Source organism: Vanacampus margaritifer, chromosome 7 (genome assembly GCF_051991255.1).
Source record: "Vanacampus margaritifer isolate UIUO_Vmar chromosome 7, RoL_Vmar_1.0, whole genome shotgun sequence".
NCBI classification, from domain to species: domain Eukaryota; kingdom Metazoa; phylum Chordata; class Actinopteri; order Syngnathiformes; family Syngnathidae; genus Vanacampus; species Vanacampus margaritifer.
This window is the reverse complement of record NC_135438.1, coordinates 8179974-8195544: the sequence shown is the minus strand read 5'-3', so window position 1 is coordinate 8195544 and position 15571 is coordinate 8179974. Positions and strand designations below refer to the sequence as shown.

General features: G+C 39.9%; 1 protein-coding gene across 6 annotated transcripts in view; it reads right to left on the bottom strand.

The window, feature by feature from the left end:
• The window catches only part of rnf24 (ring finger protein 24), a 56390-nt gene that overhangs the window by 20249 nt on the left and 20570 nt on the right, over positions 1 to 15571 (bottom strand). For 4 of the 6 annotated variants that reach the window (XM_077570211.1, XM_077570213.1, XM_077570212.1 and 1 more), the window contains one exon: positions 1276 to 3081. The gene's annotated coding sequence lies outside the window, so the exon portion shown is untranslated. Of the gene's footprint in view, positions 1 to 467; positions 554 to 1275; positions 3082 to 15571 lie in introns of all 6 variants that reach the window. The other 2 variants (XM_077570216.1, XM_077570215.1) reach the window with 2 other exon arrangements.

The window sequence follows — 15571 nt, the reverse complement described above, 5'->3', positions numbered from 1 at the left end:
TAAATGATTTAATTAGTGTTATTGTGTCAAGCAATCCAAGTGCCACCAATTTCCACTACTATACATGACGTTTCGTCATACGGCCAAACCTGCTGCCTTGTTGAAAAATGATACCATGTCTGTCTTAAAGCTCTAATTCATATCAAGGAACACAAGGTGCAAACATTATGCAATAGTAAGTTGATATTGTTAATATCATGTCTTATGTGCAACGATACACCCATCAGCAGCTGTGAGATGTTAGGTTATGTAATTTTGTCGCCCTCTGTCCACTAAGATCACAAGAAAGCACTAGCGTCTTGTCTATATGAGACCTGTGATTGACTTGCGACCGTTCCAGGGTGGTCTGTCTTTCACACAAAGTCAGCTGGGATAAGTTCCAGCTCACCCACGACCCTAATAAGGACAAGTGGTATGAAAATGGATGGATAAATACTCAATGCGGTAAAGATTACTGTCTGACTCACAATAGAAGGGTTCTTGGTTCAAATCTTAGCTCGGGCCAGCCAGCCTGTGTGGAGTTTGCATATTCCTATCATTTCCTGGTTTTCCTCTCACATCCCAGAAACATACAGGTTAGGTTTGATGAAGACAATAGATGTGAAACACAAGTCCAAAGTCACGTTTCAAACCCCCCTAATATCAGAACTGTGAGGAAAACGTGCTAACCACAAGTCCACTGTGCTTTTTTTTTTTTTAAGTTTAACATCACCAATAACGATTACAAAAAAATGTTAATACATCTCATGCATTGTACTCCACTACGATGTGCAAGTGTACCTAATGTTGTGTCCAGTTTATGATGATGAGCTTCAGTCACGTAGACAAGAACGGACACGAAATCGTTTGACATTTGATCACCGGGACGATGGCCACACAGAGGGATATTACACTCAAGGTCGAGTCCGTCAATGCAAGCTGACATCTTTAATTATCACCCGAGTGTGACAGAATCTTGTCGCAAAGGACTTGAGAGCCCCCGGGGCGTAGGCTCGCTTGCTAGCTCAAATAAGCCCCTTGTGGTCAGCTGCACCTCGTAAAAGCAAAAGCAAAAGTGTCGTGTTTGTTTCTCAGCGTCAATAAAAAAAACACTCGAATCATACGCAAAGTAATTTATAGAGATGAATAGGTGAGCGTTTTAACGACGCTTAGTGTCCTCTTTCTAATCAGCTCGGTAGCATCGCTGCTTGTTGCCAAGTGACGTTAGCTAGCTAGGAGTCATAATTATTATGTAAGTGGATGGGGACGAGAAGAAGCCAGCGTCCACTCACTCACCAAGCAAGCAGGTTCCAAAACCTCGCTGCAGCCTTCTTCTTCTTCTTTCAGTTTCTCCGAAGTCTGGAAGTTGAAGTGGAACGCTGACGCTAAAAATAAAAAAAATAAGAATCCTTAATTGAAATTGACGTCGCTCGATGCCGCGGCTAGGTGGGACTTCATCACGTTACGTCCGCGTGTGGTGGTTGCTGTTAAAACGGTGGAGAAAAAAACCCACACACACACAAAAACAGGGGTCTGAAAAAAAACGCGTGGAACTAGAGGATGCGTTGTCCTGTTTTATGTGTCGCTTTCTTCAAATCCACTTGAGGACCGAAAAGGCAGATTTAGATGAGCAGCACGCTCCGCAAGTAAACGTGTGTATGTTTTTTTTTTGGTTTTTTTTAAACAGCGTCCAAGATAACTACGAGTGGCTCGATTCGCACGCCCTCCTCCCACTCAGACTAGTTGACAAGAGGAGAACTGGGCGAGTGAATCTGTTGGCTCGTTTTGAGGACGGCGTGTTGGCTGGGAACGATGCCAACGCTGGAGAATAGATTGAGGGAGGGGACACGCTTTTTAAGAAGCGAAGTAGCCAACACTACTGGCCTGGCGTCTATCGACCGGAAGGGGGCGAGCCTGTAGTTTGGAACCAATGCTGCGTTCACATTTCCTGGGAAATATCAGATTTCAGGAAGTATGGGAAATGTTAACAGTGATACTAGTGTGTCGTGATTGATAAGGGAGACTGTGTAAAATAATTGAATGTGCAGCAGATAACAACATTTTCCTTCCGCAAAAAAAAGAAAATAAATAAAAATGGCAGCATCCCATAAAGACGCATAATATATGCTGATATATGTCAAAAATATGTTGCAAAATACTGTATTTTTTTACTAGGGATGTTCAATATAGATTTCAGACCGATACCAGTAGTACTTTTGATACAATTTCCCACCAAAAACGACAGATAATTTAAAGAAAGACCTATATTTCCCAATTTAGTATTTTTCCTTAAAATTGCATGAAATTAATGGCAATTTTCTATTCTTCTAATTTCTAGTTCTGATCGTAAAACGGCCACAAGAGGGTGACCGATGCTGGTATCGGCTGACGTTGCAAGTGCCAATACCTTGAAATAAAACCTATCAACCTGATACTGATAACTGGTATTGATATTGATACTCGCCCATCGCTATTAGTACCACTGAAAAAATACTTAGCACTCCAAGTACCATCATCAGGACTAACATAAAAATGCAGTAGCATAATAGAAATCAGTGTTTATCACAATCAGTTGTTAAACATTGAATGAAAATGTATTGAACTCACAAGTTAATATAAGTGAACTGTTCCTAAGCAGTGTTTCATTTCCGTACAACTAGGAAGCAACTATTATTTCCTTTTCAATGTGGCTCTAATACCCTTTTCATCTATAGGAGTGTACGTCACATGAACTGCCAGTTGAAGGTGTCGACCGACCCCCACTTTACCCACTCCCAACACCTCTCCACTTCCTCCTCCAAAAATATGAATGCGGTATCCAGGAAGCCACACTTTGGCCACCCAGTGGAGGAGCGTGCCCACTGCCCAATGAACGTCACTGTGAGCGCATGTCAATGAGGTGCAAGTGACAGGGCCGCTTTGTGAGATGTGTGCGCAGTGGGAGTGCCATGTGACACTCTTGAATGGGTTGCCAGGGGTTGGCCAGGGGGGAAGGATGGCAGCGTCCACAAAGCCCCATTGAAGAAACGTAGACCGCCTCTGCTCTTCCTTCCCCTCTGTGGAGGAGGTTGCTGCTTGGTACCTACTCAAAGGATGGATTCTCTGCAAAGAATTGGAGAGAGGAGCACTATTATCACCATCTTACACTTCCTGACTGTTCTGTCTAATAGTTTGATGACAAGTTTCATGTTAATCATCTAAGATTACTTATGCGATTAGCTAATATTGACTCACTTATGCCTGGAGGGAACTGAGCTTCCTTTGGTAAACAGATAAACGACAAAAACATTTTCCTTTCAGCAAAGTGAAGACTGAATTATTGGTTAGACTCAGCATTTTATTGATTCAGGTGATTCAGATGAAGGTGGAACCCGTGGTGGCTGGTCAATACAGGGTGCAAGGGCACTACACTATCATGCACAGTGGTCACAACATGACTTTCCTTTAATAATAATATAAAAAAAAAAAAGGAAATAATTTTTTTTAATATTTCCAAATACATCAATTTAACCCGTTTATTCCTCACAAGGGTCACAGGGTTGCTGGAGCCTATCCCAGCCCGGCCTTGGCCAGTAGGCAGGGTACACCCTGAACTGGTTGCTAACCAATCGCAGGGCACACGGAGATGAACAACCATCCACAATCTCAATCACGCCCAGGGACAATTTAGAGTGTTCAATTAACTTGCCATGCGTGTCTTTGGAGAAAACCATTTCCAAATAACAGAAAAGCACTCCAAGTACCATCACCCCCCCGTAAATTCTGTTGTGTTTGTCCTGAGACTGCATGCTTTTCATTGTGCAATGATGGTACTATTATGAGTAGGCAGGGCGAGTTTCATGTACATAGTGCTTTCCTAGCCAGAGTTAGCTAAGGGGTGCTTTTTCAGGCAACCCAATTTCATGGAAGTGCACCCCCAACCCCTAATACATATTAAGGAGGTATTTCAATGAGGAGAGTGGAATTGAGTTGAACTCATACAGTCAATTAAGGCACCTCTGTACTTCTATCTATTCATCAATTGCGTACAGAAAGAAGCCTCTCCTAGCTGGATAAGAATCAGTCGACACCCTGAACTGGTCACATGACAAGATTGACAAGTTGATGACCCTAATTGTGGTTGCAATTCAAAATGTGGACCCACTTGGGCCTCCAAACTTTTGTCTATTTGCTTTCATCTAGTGGTTAATAATAATATTACATGTCCAGATATCGACTTGTATTTTACCGGTTTATGCTTTTCCTTAAAATTTAGTTTTTATGATTTTCATACAGCACCACAAAAAGAAAAAGAAAAAAAGAATCCAAATGTGAGTTTTCACAAAAATAGGGCATTAGTAATTGAGCTATTTTATCTAATACTGGACGCACTTCAATTTTCAAGAGCCCTAAAATATTAATGGCCACCAGACTTTAAAAACGTATTAACTTCAAAGGATTTTCATCTAAGTAATTAAAATAATGTTTTTATTTCAACGTTCACATGCTTCCGACATATAACAATAACAAATAAAAATAAAACAATAACATTTCAAATAACTTAATCTTGACACCATTCAATTTTTTGTAATTACATTCTCCATAAAATTGGGTCTTACAAACAAGAGGGATGTTGTCAACATTGGACAGCAACATTTGTGTTTGCAGTAAAATGCCATTATTGTAAGGGATGGTATATAAAGACTGGGAATAAAAGCAGAGCTAAAGTTCACAGAGGACTGCATTGACACAGTGGCTGCAGAAAACAAATGAGGTTTATATGCAAGCGTTGAGCTAGACAAAATGCAGTCAGTAAAAAAAAAACACTACACATCATTGTACAATGTCGTACAATTGAAGTAGGAAACAATGGAAATAGAAACATTTAACCACTGCGTAATTAGTGTTGGTGAAATTATACTACCATGCATGTTTTTGGAAAGTGGGAAGGAACCGGAGTGACCGGATAACCTGGAGAAACCAGCGCAGGCATGGGGAGAACATGCAAATTCCGCACAGGGAGGCCAGATTTGAACCCACAACCTCACCAGAACTGTGAAGTGGATTTGCGTGTGTGTGTGTGTGTTTTTTTTTTTTTTTTTGCTACATAGCCAAGTCCATATTTCAGGATTTTACAGACTTGTGGTGCCCACTTGGCCTTGCTTGGAGGGCCCCACAATTTTAGACCTATTTTTGAGGGTCAAGACTTGGTTTTGGAGTTTAGGTTTGAATTGGGTTATGGTTGGGCTTTGGTTAAGGGTTGTGGTTAAGCAATCATTTGTGATGGTTGGGGTCAAGGGAAGGGGCTAGGAAATCTATTATGTCAACGGGATGGCCTCACAAAGATAGTACCACAAACTTGTGTGTGTGTGCGTGTGCTTGTTTAATGCAAAGGTGAAATATATGGTAAGTGATACGACGAGGTGGCCTGTAGAGGGCAGTGTTGCTTTTTTAGCCGTGAGAAATTAAGCATCCAAGCCCGTTTCTGTTCAAATGACACTTTTTGTGACATAAAAAAATGAGACCAAGATGAATCCTTAAATAAATAAATCCACTATTAATGTGCACAACTCAATTTAAAGAAAAAAAATCTATATTTTTAAAAGGGTAAATACAAATAAAGAACTGATATGCCATTGCACAAGTATGCACACCCTCTTGGGATGTGTCTGTGTTCATTGGTGAAAGAACTCAAGTTCACGTTGGGTCCAGTTCGACGAGGGCATGAGTAATCACTGCGGTATGACTGGTACGAGACATCTTTGGCTCAAGGATGACTGCCAGCCTCAAGAGTGACTGCTGCCTGTCTCTAGGGTAATGGCCATCCTTGTACATGAGATAAGATACCTAAGTAAGATGTCATTATAATATATAAACTGTGCTTTTAGTAAACGTTTTGCATCTCCATTTTACAGTCTAACTCGTCCAACTTTATAAGTGTGTGCACTCTTGTGCAACCACATTATCAAAGTTGTTAATTTTTACTTCCCTTCTAGGTGCAATTTTTCTTCTAAGCTTCTGACATATCCACTGTGGTGAACCTGGGAATTTGTATGCAACCACCAAAGAGTCATGGCTGAAGTCTGAGGCTGGCGGTAAATCATGGAGCATTTATTTTTCAGTTGCTTGTGAAAGTCATAAAAATCCATTAAAAAATTATATATATATATAAAAAAAGTCCAAACTATTTTCTCATCCACACTGTGAATGCAGTTTTTTTTTTGGACAGTTTAGGAATCGTACAAGGCATCCACGGCAATCACAGCCTGTCACATTTGCCCATATTGTTCTGCAACGCGACTATAGTGGCTGATGAACATCATGTAAACAGAGCCTAATCATCCACGGGTACGAAATGCCTGCCGGTTTGCAAATAAAAACATGCAACATGAACAGTCAGTGAGACAGTTCAAATCAACAAGTTAGTGCAGCTGCACTGTATGTTGTGTAACAGGAGACGTGCATGTGCGCATAACTGGGCCAGCTCCCCCGCGGAGACACATGGCGAAGTGGCGAGGAACACGGTGGCTTATCGGATGACAAACACGGGCGACGAAAGAAGAGCTGCCGACCTTACTGGAGCAAAATATGGCGCTGTGCCGTAGTCACAACGTACAGTTACACGTGAACGTTCAAAGTAGAAAGAAAATACAGTGGAAAATCAATCATCATTTAAAAGGCTTTTTTCCACGTCGTTTGCTTTTTACTTGACTTTGATACACTTATGATACAAGTGATGCAAAGGATCGAGTCGCCTCAAAGGCTTTCGATACCAGCTAGCGATACTTAACTCATTTACTGCCATTGACGGCTATAGACGTAAAAAAAAATCATTTTAACCATTTCTATTAGTTTAAATTTTTCCCCCCACTTTTGTTAACAAGATAACGAAAACCAATTTTTTTTGTGAGATTTGTGATTAATTGTGAGCTAACTAGTGAAGTCATGCGATTAATTACAATTAAAAATTTTAATCAACGTCCCTAATTTTTAATAATCTTTTTTTTCTAATTGCATCAGGCGATTAAATTTTTGAATTGTAATTAATTACATGACTTCAATAGTTAACTCACAATTAATCACACATTTTATATCTGTTCTAAATGTACAATATAAACTTTTTTCTAGGTTTTCATACTCTTGTTAAAAAAAGTGCAAACATTTTTAAACTAATAGAAATGGTTCAAATGAATCTATAGCCGCCAATGGCAGTGAGTGTAAGTCAACCTTTAACATTTTTTGACAATAATATGGTATATGTGACCTCACTAGTCTAAACATGACATTCTGGTTAATATTACATTTGTGAAATATGAATTATGACGCAAAAATACAGCCATTTGTATCCATCTTAGGGGGCGGCCATTTTGCCACTTGCTGTCGACTGAAGAGGACATCAGTGTTGCTCAGGGCTCAGGCAATGACCAATCACAGCTCACCTGTTTTCTGAAGCTGAGCTGTGATTGGTTGTTACCTGAGACCTGAGCAACACTGATGTCATCTTCAGTTAACAGCAAGTGGCAAAATGGCCGCCCCCTGAGATGGATAAAAACGGCTGGATTTTTCTGCTTAACTCATATTCCACTAACACAATATTAACCACAATGCCATATTTAGACTAGTGGGGCTGCACAGACCATATTATTGTCCACCAAACCCCCCCCCCCCCCCCTTTTCATTCGGGATGTCTGTGTAGCCTACACCGCTTCTTCAAGTTTTTTTCTTTGTCATTTTTACTACCAAAAGGGTTTTTTTCCCATTATGTCATTACAGAGTGTCATTTGTAATTTGGAAATTTTTCTAGTTTGTACAATTTTATTTAATACGTTTTGGAAAGACTGTAACAACAAAATGTGGAAAAAGTGAAGAACCGTGACTGCTTTTCAGAATCATTTTTCCTGCCTCTCATGCCAGTTAAGAATGTTGAAAGTCACGAGTCATCATATTTTATTTTTGTTTTCCATTCATCTATTTCCTGAACCGCTTATTACATGCTTTTATTAGACGGTGGTTAACATTTAAGACATGGATGACAGTTATTAATGTTAAAATGTTACTTGAAACATTGCTTGTTGTCTAAAGGTTTTGTGATGATGGAAGTTTTGACCCTCGTACACGTTGGCACAAAAAGTAATACAATTTGTGTTAATTGGATAAATGCTTCTGGGCAATAAATTTATTACCACGGAACGCTTTTTTAAATGGTTCCACATTTGTGAGGAACACGCATTTACGGGATGAGCAGCAGAGCTGAGATATGGATTGAAAGAATTGCCCAATCTTCTCTGCCAATGGCTACAGCTCACACTGTAAAAAAAAAAAAAAAAAAAGGGAATATATAAAATTTTACTTTTTAACATTTTTTTCCCCTGTATTTTAAAAAAATCATTTAATTTACAAAAATGAGCTCAGATTTTACATGTCAAATATAAAATACCATGAAATCTCTGTCACTGTAAAAACACACAATATTTCTGTTCTTTTACAAAAAAACTATAACTAAATACGTTCACAAATGAATCGTAATTTAGCAAATTTTTGTCTGTTATTTAATGGAATAAAATGTAAAATTAAACCCCTAAAAAATGAAAAAAAAAAAGTATATTTACTGAGAAATTAACAGTAAAATGTTTTAATTTTACCATAATTACTTTGTGAACTGACTTTTTTTTTTTTTAAGTGAAAATAACTACCATTTCTGTAATGTCCTATACATGGTAGCATTCATTGTATTTACATTTATTTTGAAAGGACATCTAATGAGATGTTTGCTGTTGGATGATTTCAGTTTGAAGAAAGATTAGATTATTATTACTATTATAGAAGATTATTAGTTGAGTCTCAGTATTTCACCTCTTTTGGCCTGCTGAAGATTGTTAATATCTACATTTCATCCAGATTCATCGGTTCTGTATATTCAATCATGACTTGTATTGTCTGCAGCTGGGCGGAGGCCACTCATCCCTTTCCTGGACTTCTAAAACAATCTACTGTACAGACGCAGCAGGCACCAAAGTCCTCTTTTATTTCCACATCTCCACTGTCGCACCACCGGATGACACAATACAGTAGGCTAGGACATATTGTGCCGGGGTTTTTTTTTCCGCCTGTTTGCGGCCAAAGTTAAGGCAGGAAGCTATATTTATTATTGCATCCTCCCTTTTCATGTCTATCTGTGTCTGCATGCTACCTATTGAATCCGCCGCATCCATTATGTCGCTTCCTTTTTCCTTTGCTTCGTCCCATCTCACTCATTTAGCTTTTGCGGACTCCAAAAATAAACTTGTTTTATTCTGTACTCTTCTGCTGCAAGTGCCTTTTTTTTTTTTTAAGCACAGAGGAATAACGTGATTTCGGCTGTAAGAGGTTTTGTACATGAAGGTTTAGACACAATTTCTTGTTAAAATTCACAACAGATCTAATAACTATGAGATATGTGTTGCGCAATCGGTGGCCCGGCCTTGAGCACAAAATGGGTTTGCGGCAAGCAAAAAGGGTGAATAAGGCGATGATATGAGTCGGTGATAACATCTCAGCATTATGTAGAGTATATGCTTGGCCTGCTTTACGATTATAATGTTGATCTCGTTGCAGATATCATGTCGAGGTATGTGTAATGTATTTGTGTTGTGTTGTGTTGCAGCTGGTGGTGAGGTCATGTTTTTTTTTTTTCCCCAGTAAAGGAAGCAACAATCTAGTTCAGAGAGGTCGTCTTCAATGTCGCACAAAAAGACATACAGTATGAAGCACAGGAAACGGCTGTCATTTAGATTTACAGAATGGAATGAATTAAACCCAAATTAAAATACAGTGGTGCCTTGAGATGCGAGTTTTTTGAGATGCCATCTGGTGGCAGTGAACCTAAATCACTTCACAGTAAGCAACACTTTTGCAAATACAATTCTTAAAAAAAAAAAGAAAAAAAAAAAAGAGGTCCTGTTTTGACATGTCCACTTTTCAGATCCTTATAAATTCATGATTTTTATTTTTTTAAATCATGAAAATTGGTCTTACATGGGACCATTAGCATGTGTTGAATTCTACTGATGTTTTATGTTTTTTTTTCTTCTTAAATAAAATAGTCATGGTAGTCACCTTACGTAACTCACTTCCTAAGCATTCAAATAAGGAATCTTAGCTTATTGGTGGCGCTCTGCGCTCCCAAACCGGAGACGTGATTGCAGCGTGGGTTCTATCCCCGTCCATGAAAAAAGGTAGGTTGGTTGCTTAAAAAGGTTGGACTTCAAACATGATGTCATCATTTATTCATTTGCCAAGTCAGGCTGTTACTATGGAAGATTTGTCATTGACCAAGCGGGAGAACCAATTCTCCACACAGATGGGTTTTCTCAAAGTATAGACTAGGGAGGGGATGTCATCGTTTTTTTGTGAACTGTGGACCAGAAACCCTTTGAGCCTCGTTTGTCATTCAGAGATGAATAAATAAACATACAGATTCAAATGAAGATTTATATAGGGTAAATAAAAGTTTGCTACGTACACGCTGTAAAACACATTTGAGGTGTTTTGAAAAGTACACAGTATGCAGCCCTCGGACATCTCATCCCACACATCGCAAACAGACTCCTCCAAAGTACTTTGACCCCCGAACAGAATCTCCCAACAATGAAAACTTCAACTGCAATAAAACCAGCTTTATAGTTTACTGGCAGTTTACTGGCAGTGCACTTAACGTTGCGCTCTAGAGCTTCCATGCAAGTTGCTGGTTGCTGGGGAATGGCTGGAGGTCATGAAAGGCACTCGGAGCCAGCTGACTGACTTCCCCTCTCCTCTCGGCAAACCCAAAACATCAATGAAAAGCTACTTTCTTCCTCGCCTGCTGTGTGGTGCGACAGGGAGGTGGGAACGCGTGGACAATACCGTCAGCCAACACTGGGCGGACTCACAATGTGAAAGTCTCAGTCAAGCCACAAAACAGAGAAGCCTTTCTCACCATCCAAGTGTTGCACCAATCAGGCGTCTGCATTTCTCTCTACTCTAATTATGCGGAGAACACATGCAAATTCACGTGCTGGCCTCGTCACATTGGATTGAACTAATGGAACGAAGAAGCATGTGGTCGCTCTCATTAAAACAGGGACAATACAGGGTTATGATTACGCAATTCAAAAGTCTTTGAATAATTGCTGACTGTATGAATAGTGAGTAGACTCAACCTTTTGGATGTAGCCTGAAGGTTGAGTAAACTGTAAATAAGTATGTATGCTCATTACCTCCACCAGGGTTATGTCTATTTGCACAAAAGACCAAAAAACAAAAATATAAAAATAATATTTGATGGATGTCACAATGAAAATGAAAAAAATGAAAATATTTTAGGCCTACTGTATGGACGTAAAGCATATATAAAATATCAGCTATCCTAAAAAAAAAAATCTGCTTTGTATAGTTGCAGCAGTATTATAAATGAACTGAAATATCTTGTCCCAAGGCGGTTCCAGCAAATTCGACATATTGAATCGGCGTCAGGCTTTGATCACTGCGATTGGCTGTTAGCTAGCGAGTCAGCGCACGGGGTCAAGCAGAGGAAGTGACGAACGCGGATAAACAGTACAGATGAAAAGGATTTTTACCCATTTTATGCGGTTTCTCCTTATCTTGCATCTTTGCTACCTTAACCTTCGTACAATCGCAAGAGCGAGGGTTGACAATGACGGCATTATACGATACTGTGCAAAAAGCCGGACGATCTCATTCACGTGGGAGGACATCATGAGAGAAAAAGTAACCGGTATGCATTGTTTACGTTTTTATATCCTGCCCCCGTAAAGAGGTTTCCGGTTGCCTTTAGGAAAAATGCCTACCGCCGCCGATGGTATGGAAGGGAATTACTTCTCGCGCATGCGCTGAAGTAATAGTCGGGGTCGGTGACATGCCGACATCTAGGCCGACGCCTACCACCTGGGACGCATTTGGCCGACGTCAGATTGGTGTATCTAGGCTTTTGGGCATGTTTTTGTTCCGGTCCAACCCAACTGCCACTGATGTTTATTAATGATGTTTCAGTTTGCTATCTATATTCAAAATGGATTTACGGACTGGTCCTTCTAAATTGTGAGCCCGTCGCTTGGGGTAAAATGTAGTAAAATGTAATCATTAAAAAAGCACTGCATCGGCCCCAAAAGAGGCCGGCCCACCGGGCATCTGCCCTGTATGACAGATGGCCAGTCCAGCCCTGATGTGTAAGCAAAAAAAGTTATTTAAAAACCGCAAAGACTGAGAACTACGTAGCCTTCAGTAGTAGTCTCCTGATTATTTTTTTTTTGGGGGGGGGGGGGTAATCAGGGCTGAGTGAAGAACCTGGGTGTCTGGCATGATTGCCCCCCCCCACACACACACACACACACACTATATCTGTCCGCATCAGCAGGTATCCGATGCGGATTGTGACACGCAGTTAGCTATTTAGCCTACACCCCGAAAATGCGTCTTAGCTGGCGTGGCTTTTTTTAGAGTGCCTCGTCGTCAAACGTGAGTGCATGCAACCCGTGATGAGAAAGGTGGGAAAAACAGGAGGGCATCCAAAGGTGGGGAGGGGGAGAGAGCTGAAATTGACAGCCGCATTGCTATGGTTGCTTGAGAGTGCCTCGGGGGGGGGGGGGGGGGGGACACGACCATGTGGTGGGATGATCCAGCCACAAAAGTTTTAAGAGGACTTCTTTTTGTGATTCAAACATGTAGTTAAGAACACTGTCAACTCAAGGGTAAACAAAAGTTAACCGCTAAATGCATCAATTAGCAGCTGGCCGATTTAGCTTGAAACCAAATTCTTTGGACTTTTGCCGCCCTTATCAGACTAATTTGCATTAGGCACACTGATGATACAAAAAACAAATAGCCTGATACAATCATCCCCAAAAACTATTGTTTCACCTGGAGAGTTGGCAATCAGAGCCTTTTGTTTTCTGGATCACTGTGTGTCCTTGTAACAAAGGCCAAACTATTTCCAAGGACAGGATGGGAGGCAACCCACCGAGATAAACTTTTATTGAGTCACACCCAGACCAACTCCGATGACATTTTGAGAGGTGCAAAGCTCCAATCATGGCCCCCTTGTTGATTGGTGGCTCTGAACCTGTTTAGACAAAACAACATGGCCTTTAGGAACAGTTTAAAGAGTCCAAATACAAAAAAGCCTGTGCTTCCTGGAGGATTTCCTGCTCAACCACACACAAAAAAAAAAAAAAAAAACGGCGCCTCATGCAAGCAGTGTGAATTCAACAAAGATCTTTGTTAAAGTGTGTTTCATTACGATCATCTGTCTGTGCAGTTTATGTGTTGGTTGTCAGTGAACATGTTTTAGATCTGTTTGAGCAAGTCGCACACCCAGTTGACACGATTCCAACTTTGTAGGCCAGGTTTAGAATGAAGCCTATTATTTTGTTTGCTGTTAAGGACGGCATTCGCAAAGGTCACATCAGGATACACATATGCAGCACACTGCATTCATTAAAATAGAGCAGAACAAACACATTCTGGGGCACCCTTCAACTTCAAATTTGCTCCAATTACAAGTGACTAAAAAACCTTTGAAACATTGTAAAGCGCAAGAAACTGGCAAAAGCATTTACTCGATAGTATTCTTAACTCCTGTCTTGCCGCGTACACTATTTCTACCTATTTCAAGCATGTGATTGTCAACCTGAATGCAAAACTGATTCTCTAAACTGCCATTTATCTTCCTGTAAGTGGTGCTTTTGGCATGACTAGACCATAGTACACTATTGGGTCATTGGGTGAACTGTGGGTTGGCATCAAGGATATTGCTCTTGATTGGCTTCACTACTACTTCCTACTTCCACCAAAGATCATTTTAAGTATCTAAACGTCAGTACATTTCATTTCTTGCGCCTGTCTTATGGTGTCCCACAGGGATATATTCTCCATACGTTTTTTTTTTATTATTTTTTATTTTGATGTCATTCTTAGTTTTAAATCTCTGATTATCTATTATTTTTTTAAATTTGATCTTTAACAATTACTCATACTCTTGTTTGGTGATACTGTGTTTATGAAGAGATGATAAAGTCAGGCAACACACGTAACAGTGGTTTGACTTTAGAGACTCATTTTCCCTCAGAAACCTTGTTTGAACCCCAAATTCCTTAGGGAAATTCAAATTTATGTGATAGTTCATAGACTATAAAATGTTGCAAATCTAGTTAGGAAAACTTTCCATAACGACATTGCTGCTGCTGCCCTGCAGGTTTTAAATTTTATTAACAGTTTTAGTTTACATAAGTTCTCTTAGTAAATGAGTTGGATTATACTAGATACATATACAGTCCCTGACAAAAGTCTTGTCGCTTATCCATTTTGTAGAAACACCAGCTTATAACCTGACTTTTAATTAACCCATTGGTTTTGGAAATGGCTCATACAAAAGCTAAAACCCTCCCAAATGATGTTTAATATACAAAAATAAATGTGCTTCACTGAAGAAATCTGGATCATTTAATGAACACAGAAAGGTCAGATTTTGACCTACAAAAAGTCATGTGAAAATGGAACAAAAAATTGACTTCAAATACAAAAAAAGGTTACATAACATCAGAGAATGAAGTAGTGGTGCTGTGAGATCCATATCTAATATCTTGTATGACTTCCATGAGCTTGAAGGACTGCATCCATGCGGTTCGGCAATGATTCATACAAGTAATCAGGAAGAGCAAAGAAAGCAGTCTTACATGCCTCCCAGAGTTCATCAAGATTCTTTGGTTTGCTCTTCCATGTTTCCTCTTTCATTCTACCCCAGACATGCTCAATGATGTTCATGTCTGGCCAGTCTTGGAGCACCTTGATCTTCTTCGCCTTGAGGAACTTTGATGCAGAGATGGAAGTATGCGATGGAGCGCCATCCTGCTGCAAAATTTGACCCCTTTTATGGTTGGGAATGTAAGAGGTAGCCAATACGTCTTGATATTTTAGGCTATTGATATTGCCTTCCACCCTGCAAATATCTTGAAGGCCCCTTACTGGATGTAACCCCAAACCATGATTTTTCCGCCACCAAACTTAACTGTTTTCTGGGCAGAAGGTGGATTTCTCTTATGAATCTTCGGTTGAATGACATCACAGCCACCGCAAATATTGCAGAAGACCTACTGGATCCCGCATGGATCCGAGATACACCCAGAAAACAGTTAAGTTTGGTGGCGGAAAAATCATGGTCTGGGGTTAATTAAAAGTCAGGTTATAAGCTGGTGTTTCTACAAAATGGATAAGCGACAAGACTTTTGTCAGGGACTGTACATAGATAGATAGATAGATAGATAGATATGTGCCCCCATCCCTGTCTTAACCTGAAAATTGCATGGGCCCTAGATATCAACTGAATGTACCCAGCAGTAGGAAGTAATGAAGTACAAATACTTGGTTACTGCACTTCAGTAGATCTTTCATGTGTTTGGAGTGCCTGGCCACCTAGAAAGTGTCAAGTTAAACTTATCTAGTAACTATTTTGCTATCTGACTATTTAACAGTTTTTGCCCAGAATTTAGAGTTACAATGTTTATTTCACGTTTCCAGTCCATTCCTGCTGTGTGGCTCAACATTTAGCAGATTTTATGGTTAAAAAATTCTCCCATTTCCC